Source organism: Pectinophora gossypiella, chromosome 26, assembly GCF_024362695.1.
Source record: "Pectinophora gossypiella chromosome 26, ilPecGoss1.1, whole genome shotgun sequence".
Classification (NCBI taxonomy): Eukaryota; Metazoa; Arthropoda; class Insecta; order Lepidoptera; family Gelechiidae; genus Pectinophora; species Pectinophora gossypiella.
In genome coordinates this window covers 3,027,887-3,036,795 of record NC_065429.1, presented here as the reverse complement: position 1 = coordinate 3,036,795, position 8,909 = coordinate 3,027,887, and the positions used below count along the sequence as shown (strand labels likewise).

The window sequence follows — 8,909 nt, the reverse complement described above, 5'->3', positions numbered from 1 at the left end:
GTTTTCCATTTATTGATGAAATTAGCCTGTACATATTGCTCAGTCACATAGTGATGCGCGAGTAGAGTTTATCGATATCGTCATCGATGAATCGATCGATTACAAAAGCTGTGACTTTGCTGCTTTATGATTGGTCCAATTTAGGCCATTAGAATTCGCTCCTAGATGCACATTTTATAGATGTGGGACACTTTAGATAGAAAAAAAATGATTCGAAAAGAACTAGCGAGTACTGCCGAGTAGTATAGACAAGAGATTCTAATAATATAAATAAAGGCTGTTGGTTTGTTCGTTTGTAAAATAAGGTATACAAAAATTAGGCTCCTATTTCATAAGTAACTACCTATTGCTGTATTTAAAACACTCCTAGTAAAAAAAAGCATTTGAATTAAAAAAAAAACAGTTTGCCGTGATCACTCTCATTTTGCTTTAGTCTTTAAATAAAACAATAAAAATATAAAATATACTTACTTACATAATAAAATAGCTTGGACGCCACGGAAGCCTTTTTTCAAAATAGTAACTACTGATCTAAGGAAAATATATTAATAAAAGATAATAATACCGACCACTGGACTGCTTTTGATAAAGTTTGGTTAAGAATGAACCTGCGTGAATCGACTAAGAATATAAATAACATGAATAAAATAAGTTTAGGTCAATGAAGATTTGCTGCAAAATTACTTTATAAGAATCAAAATATAATCGGTTGTGTTACCTATACGAGCAAAAAATTATCAAAATGTTTTTCGAATTACAAAATTAATCAAAAAAGAAAATTGAGCAAGTAAGTATTCAGAATTTAAAATCATAAAGCAATGAAAGTTTTTTATTCAGCCAACGGTAAAAAAATATCACAAACAGCCTTAAAATAACCAAATAATATTTTTACAAGTTTTTTTGAGTGTGTGGGTTACTTAGGTTAGTAAAGTGTAGAACGAGATAGCTAGATCGAAGTTGTGTGCAAGGGGACGGAACGATATATTTAGTGTTACTAGCGGTAATAAATAATTTTAAACTAAAGAAACACCAAGTAATATTAATCGTTATTGTATAAAAGTTATAATCGTTATTTTATTGTTAGGTGTGCGAACAGAAGATATAATAAGTATTTTTTAGTTTTTAATTTAATAATGGCTGGACACGAATTATAATGAATAGAAATTGAAAAAGAAATATCGATCTTTGTATGAGAAAAAAATATCGATGTAGTGTTTAATGCAAATACAAATATTGTTTTGGTTTATTTTTTCTTATAATGGGAAACAGCTTTATTGCGGTTTTTTTTTATTAATTTTGAATAGGCACGTGATGTTTAGTAGATCATTAACTTTGTCTCTAAATTAGAGATGCCAAATTATCGATAGCTCACTATCGATGTTATCGATCTAATGGACCTGAAATGTAGCAAAATTCATTAATGTTGGGCAACAATATTATCGATTAAATAGAAAACTGTTTTATAGATTAAAATATGCACTAAATCACAAAGATTTTATGCACCATTTCCGTTAAAATGTTAAATTAAAACAGTAAAAATAATTGCACTCAAAGATTGCAAAGCAGGGAAAAATGTGCTTATTCGCAGATCGATATTTTTATTTCATATTTACGCTCTCAAAACTGACGCTGCAAAATGTTGAAACAAAGTGATATTAGACGTCAGTTCGATAGCTGCGCAAAAAGAGTGCTCCTTGCGGCGCTATTTTAAAACAAACTTTCGTGTGCTGGCCAATTATAGACGCATAGAAATATTATTCAAACACGAAGACAACATTAGGTAGTCACCAGCAATAAAATTGTATAGGGATTTAATTAAAATTATTATTTTTATTTTTTATAATATTTTAGAGATAGGCGTACGGTTTTTCTTATATCGCCATATTGAATAAGGTATATTATAATATAATTAACCAATGAGTGCAAAGCTTAGCCAGATTAAAAATAAAAATAAATTGTATGTAAAGAATTATATTATTAATATTAGGTATAGAAAACCCTACTATATCAGTTTCAAATCTTCCTATATACTTGTTATTTACTGATAATCTTAGAAACTTGTAGAAATCACGTATGTTGAGATTAATTTGGACAATGATGGGCGGCCATACTCCTTTTAAAAAGAAAATATTTGTAACCACTCAAATTCATCCAGCTCACAAATTATTTTTTACAAAATGTGATATCCGAAATAACTTATTTATTCCAACGAAGTAGTCATACACTTTTTCTTTAGTTTAAAAACAAACAATAAAAAAAATGTGCTGTTTTTGCTTGCGACCCGAATATTACCAGATAAAATAGAGTATTCAGGGTGTTAGTGACATCGTAACGAAAACTTTGAGGGATGATTCAGATCATGATTCTGAATTGATATCTGGTGGAGTTTTCCGTCGTAAAAGTATGGATCTGAAAGTAATTGAACAAAATACTTACATTTTCATGATTATTTCGGCTGAAAATACCACTTATTAACTCAGAATCATGAGCTGAATCATCCCCGTCAGTATTCGTTACGATGTCACTAACACCTTGTGTACATACGCGTCACGTAGAAAATGTCGTCGTCGCTTTGTTGGAGAAACACTACTTTTACAGTCTCTTCGTATATTTATAATAACGAGATTTTTGTTTTACACGTCTTACTCTGGTACATGGTCTAATATCAGTTACCTTTTAAAACCAGTGCTGCCCAAAAAATCGATACTATATCGACGAGCCCCAATTCATCTCATTTTAGGTATTTATTTATTAATTAACGATAGAAAAATATCTTCCTTTTTAAAAAGAAAATGGCCGCCGGCGATCCCGTTGCATGTGTAACGATCATTGACTATTTTTTATCAAATTATAATTAATTATTAAGGTTAGTAATCTCATGGTGCAAGGTTTTGGCATGTTGATGCACTGTAGGCTTCTCATCGGCCATATGACACCTTGGAATGCTGCGAATAATAAGGAAAAGGGGTCTTTTCACCCAAAAGGACTGTGAAGTGGTAATGTTTTAAAATTGTTGTTTAATTATACCTAGATTGGTTAGGACATTGATTGGTCACCCAATCATCCGAAAGTACGATGATCCATGCTTCACGTTAATAACTCGACCTATATGCTTAAGTATGTAGTCGTTGCATGAATTATGTCAGGGGTTTCTGGGAGTTCAATCTTAATCCACTCAGTTCGATCTTTGAAAAAATAATTAGAAATATTTATTTCTTTAACAGAGATGGTCATTGAATTTACAATCTAAGGGTTGACAGATATCGCCCAAATAGACAGTTAGTCTTGTTTTTAAAGATCATTGCATCCATATTTGTTTTGCAATGTTGTTATGGTTTCTATTTAATTACAAATGAAAATAATATGAGTAGGTATTGAAAAAGTCAAACCATAACTAAGAAAAATATCTTGATAAGTATTAATAACGGTTTCCTTTCCGGCCAAGTAGTGAAGGCAAACCTACAATAAAGTCACGTCTAATAAAATGAAAATAAATGCAATGATTAATTTAAATAATTTCCTATTTGTGTCTGAAATAATCATGTGAAATGACAATGGCAACATTACTACTTCATAGATCTTTTCTTGGGTTTGTTTGAGTTAGCTGTTACTATTACGAAATACAGTTTTGTTATATTGTTAAATAAAATCATCGAAAAGCTTTGTTTAATGTATAAAGTTTTCGTGAATTATTGTCATCACTTGTCGTGTCCCAGTCTTTGTTCGATAGTCAAAAAGAGTTGGAAATAGTTGCTGTCGATATTGTAACTTTTAAATATCGACTATCTAATAAACTGTCAGACAACTCTATTTTTGACTACATGGTCGTATGGCTTTAATATTTGTGTTATAAATGACAGTGGCCGTAACGTGCTGCTCGGATTCGTCGAGCGACGCCGTGAACGAGCCAACTCAATTGGCTACGTAACACATAAGTCAATTTCATTGGCTCCTTTATCGCGTTGCGTGCGATATACGGACAGGATGCTACGCGGACTGAAGTGTGTTATTTTTATAATAAACAACCATAAAAAGACAAGACTAAAAAAATAAATACATAGTAATAATGAATTATTATTAAACTACGTACACATTAATATGCTTACGTTACAGCTAACTTGAACCTATCTTATTTAGATACTTAAGTCCTAAGTAATCCTTATTGCTTGAATTTAATACTAAAATTATTACTACTTTTAAGGATACATTGTAGTGTTGAAATATATTTTTTGTTTTCCGAGCGCCATCATCGAATTTCATGATACTGGCCAAAACGAGTGATCACGTGATAAAACAACGGTTGTGATTGGTCGATTATTTTCTTTTTTAAAATGTCAAAATGGCCGCTACAGTTCGACTTTTGAAATTGATTAAAAGGTGAATAAAAAACTATATTTCAACACAGATTAAAAACTATTTAAAATATTCTTCCTCCACGTTTCTACATTGCATATCACGCATATTAACTATAGTAAAAACATTAGCTATTCCAACTTACTGGTTAATTCTCGCAATGATTTGCATACGTTACTTAAATTACATTGCTTGGTTTTTGATTACTTACCTACTTTTTTACTTAGCCATTTCGTAACAAAAAAAAAATGTAAAAGATAAGATAAAATATGCCTTTTGGCAGCGAAAATAATATGTCTTTTTTCTTAAAATTACGATGCAGATTTCTTGTCACAAATAAATGAATAATAAAATGTTTCTTTCTTTAAAATCTCAATAATATGTAAGACCAAGCAATGTATAATATTTTAAGTAAACTACAGTATGTAAGTTTACGAGGATTAGCGTAGGTAATATCGTATTTATAGTCAATTAGATTTTTAACATATCTTGACACTTATGTTAAGTGGTTTACACATCTGCGGATATTTTAATGTTCGTTTTATTTAAAAGAAAACGGGTTTTGAATTATCTCAAAAAGAATTAAGAAAATATTTATTTCAAGTTATTTTGCGACATAATTTCAGTGTTAATTTAGTACTCGTTATTGTGAAGACCACTTCAAAATTGCTTCTGTAAAGACTAACGTATGTAATACTAAATAACAGCATGTACTATGCGCCAAGGAAAAGTTTTTAACATAAAAATGGCGACAGACAAGACAATGATGCCCTTGAAAAAAAAACCTACTATATTAAAAACCTGTTCTTTGGCGACATATTAAGATGGATAATACCGTTGAGACGATAAGGTTTATCCATAGTATTGTTTGTATTTTTAACTTTGCACCAGTTTTTTTTACTAACACAAGCTAAATGCTTGGTGAGATTGGCCGCGTCGACACTCCTCTGAGCTCGTGTTCTTGGTTGACATAAAAAAATATATTCTATAATTAATTCAAAAATATATCGATAGGCCTATCGATAGGATGTTTTATAGAAGATTTTATTGATAGTTTCACAACACTAGTACTAATATACGCGTGTAATCAAACTATCGATAATTTCAACCTAAAAAGCCAAACTATGGATATGTCTGCTGATAAAATCGATAAAACTATCTAGTATTGCTACTTTTTCCACGCCAATGGCGAATGCTACAGTTTTAGAATTATTTTTACAATGTCAAACAAGAATAAGAGTAAGCACTTTGAACCTAGCGACTATTTTGGCTATTTAAAATATTTAAGTTACCGTAGGCTAGACATAACGAATACTCATAAAATGGTAAAAGTGTCGCGACAGATTTTGACATTTAGTCGATGACCAATAAAAATGATCAATAGATGATTTTTGAAAATAGCAATATTATTTGTAAGCTGTGAATGTCAAAGTCTAGTTTCTTACTAGCATTGACCTCTTATATAAACAAATAGACTACCAATCCCTGAAAAAAAGTGTCCGCGCATCTTGTCACTAAGCGACGGCGTGTCAAGATGCGAATTTAGTCGCAATCGGCGTAATGACGTCACTATTTGTTTATAGTATGTCAGTGGTTATTAGGCCATTTATATTAGTGACTTAGAACGACAATACATGTTAGATTTTTTCACCGGATACCCGGCTGATTCGACTATCGAAATGCGTTTGTTTGTTTAACTATGACACGAACGCCTATCGATGGTCGAATTATACTCAAGGGTCCGATAACTTGAAAAGATATAATGTGTCTTGGCGCTCTTAAGAACAATTTACATAGGGCGCCGCGAATCGATTAAATGCGCCCTTAATGTTTGTAGAATTACAGTTCTAATTTCTACTCCACGCGATTTCTAGTTCGCGGTCGTTGAAAAATTAGATTAATTAGAACTCTGATTCTATGATAGATACAATTCTGGGTGCATATTCGCTTCGCGCGAGTCGTTGTGAATTATCTACTGGCGACAAAAAATAATTATATTTTGGTTTTGCAGCTCTAAAAATAGTACCATCCATCGCTTATACCTCGTTAAAAATAGTTTCGCACTAGGCAGTACCTATAACATCTTTTTGTTTTGCTGTTATTCTAATCAAGCTATTTTTAATGGGGTGTAGGTAGATAATGGCCCCGATTCCTGGAGACACCGCCTAATTTTATTTTAAGTTATATCCGTCATTTTCATATCCGTCGAAAAGGAAAGGGACGGATGATTCACAGCTCTTAATTTTAGGAAGAATGAGTAAATGAATGTGTCGGGTTATTGACAGATGTAAAATTTTTAGACGGTTGGTTTAGATTTGAGCTTAAAATTGACGTGTGTTCCATAAATTTTATGCTTGTCGATTACCCGTCCCTTTCCTTTTCGGCGGATAAGAAAATGACAGATATAACTTAAAATAAAATTAGATGGTATTTACAGGAATTAGCACCAATGTAAGGAAGATATAGCGCTAGTTTTAGAACTGTCAAATTGAATTAAAATTATGTTCGGTCGGCTAGAATTGACACGTATCAAAATATAACGATAGTCGCTAGCTTCGTGAAACAAAACCACATATGGTGAAATTATCAGACCTTTCTCATGTTCACACGATGTTCCACAAAAAATGAAGAGGTTTAAATAAAAACATTTTAGACTATTTTTAAGGTCTGCAGGACTATATTGTAAAGTTTTCAGCGTAGACCACTGAGATCTGTCAAAAATTAAAGTTAAATTAATGTCATCACGGATGAACTTGCCTTTCTACAAGTTTATCTTTGATACATACTTAAAAAATATTTTTGACAGATCTCAGTTATCAACCGAAGCTGTCAAACATTACAGAATAGATCTACTGATTTATTAGCTTTGTTGTTAACAGAAACGATGAAGAGAAACTCGCCTTAATAAGTAGTATGTTCGTTATTGTCTGTTGAATGAGAAGTAATATTTGAATTTATTTTTTTAAATTCCTTCGAAACGTTCTGAATTTTTTTTATTTAAAATATGTACCTTCTGAAGAAGTAAAAATTGCCTATGTATTTAGAAATTAGCTGATTTTAACTGTGTAATTGAATACAAATTTATTATTCTTCTCCTTCTTGATCTAAGAACATTTGTTATTACATTTCTTGTCTAATTGTAAGGTGTTTTTCTCGCATGGTGATCGTAACAAGGATCATCAATGCGTCATAAAATAAAAACTGTTAAAAATTGGGGAAAAATAGGTTAAGTTGTAGAATGTTCCTTTAACAAATCAGTTTTTGCGGGTAGTATTATAATCATAAACAGTCTTCTTATTTTTGTAAAGCAATAAATCATGTTGAAACTATAAATTGTGTATTATAAAGATTGATACAGATTGATTGTTACTTTTTTTTTGGATTTTACACCATTTAACAGAGAAAAACACCCCAAAAAGTTCTGTCATTTAAAAATCTCGATGCTTTTACTCATCTCTCCTTTCAAAGCTTTTGAAAATTGGATTGTAAGGTAAAGTTTTTTTTTAATATGAAGTGCCATAATTATAGAGGTATTGTTATAAAAATGTGTTTTATTTCCTTCAAATTATAATTAATACAATCAGCAAACAATTAATACTAATTATTTAATATCAATTAACTAATATTATAGTTAACAGTCTTCATTAATAGGATATATATTAAAATAGGAGGGAATACTTGTTGAAAATAAAGCAAAATGGCGGACTTTTATTGCTAGCTAAAGGCTGCCTTAAAAAGAAATCGGAAATGAAACTAACGATTAATACATTTCAGTATCGAGATGTAGTTTTACAGCAGTAGTGAATATCGATAAAAAATGTGTCTACTTGTAAATGAACAATTGTATCGATATTTTGAGTATCGACAGTTGTGCAACACTATTGAAGTTTTATTTTTTATTTCATTATATTTGTCTTATAAAAACATAATTTTGTGCCTTACAAGATACACAAATTCCTTATTTTATTACTTATAATAATGGTACCTACTCTATTTGGCACCCAAATACTTATTAGTTTAGCCTCGTTAAATATAGCTTTAAAATACTAAATAAGATTAGAAAAAAATAAAGAGAAATAGCTGTAGGTAGAGATTTTTTTTTTTGGTTTGGTTTTCCCCGAAGGGCAAGGCAAAGGGAACTATGCCCATACAGTCATGTCTTATGTATTTTTTTCTTGATGATAATTAATGATGAAAGGTGATGACGATGAATGAAGAAACCTAAGCCCCCACCCTCGAAGCAGACTCCTACTCCGAGCCCTCTCACGATCCGCAGGTCCTGGGTTCGATTCGCGGCGGGGACATATCACAAAAATTACTCTGTGGTCCCTAGTTTGGTTAGGACATTACAGGCTGATCACCTAATTGTCCCAAAGTAAAATGATCCGTGCCTCGGAAGGCACGGTAAGCCGTTGGTCCAGGTTACTACTTACTGATGTAAATAAGTAGTCGTTTCATGAGCCATGTCAGGGGCCTGTGGCGGCTCAATAATAACTCTGACACAAGGGTTGATGGGGTTGGTAATCCACCTCACACGAGAGATGACTTTAGAATGT

General features: G+C 31.6%; 2 protein-coding genes across 3 annotated transcripts in view; both read right to left on the bottom strand.

Annotated features, from left to right (window-relative positions):
• LOC126378393 (uncharacterized) overlaps positions 1-8,909 on the bottom strand; it is a 263,924-nt gene that overhangs the window by 82,260 nt on the left and 172,755 nt on the right. The window lies entirely within an intron of this gene.
• Positions 1-8,909, bottom strand: part of LOC126378478 (aldo-keto reductase AKR2E4-like) — a 117,818-nt gene that overhangs the window by 91,042 nt on the left and 17,867 nt on the right. The gene's annotated exons all lie outside the window — the stretch shown is intronic.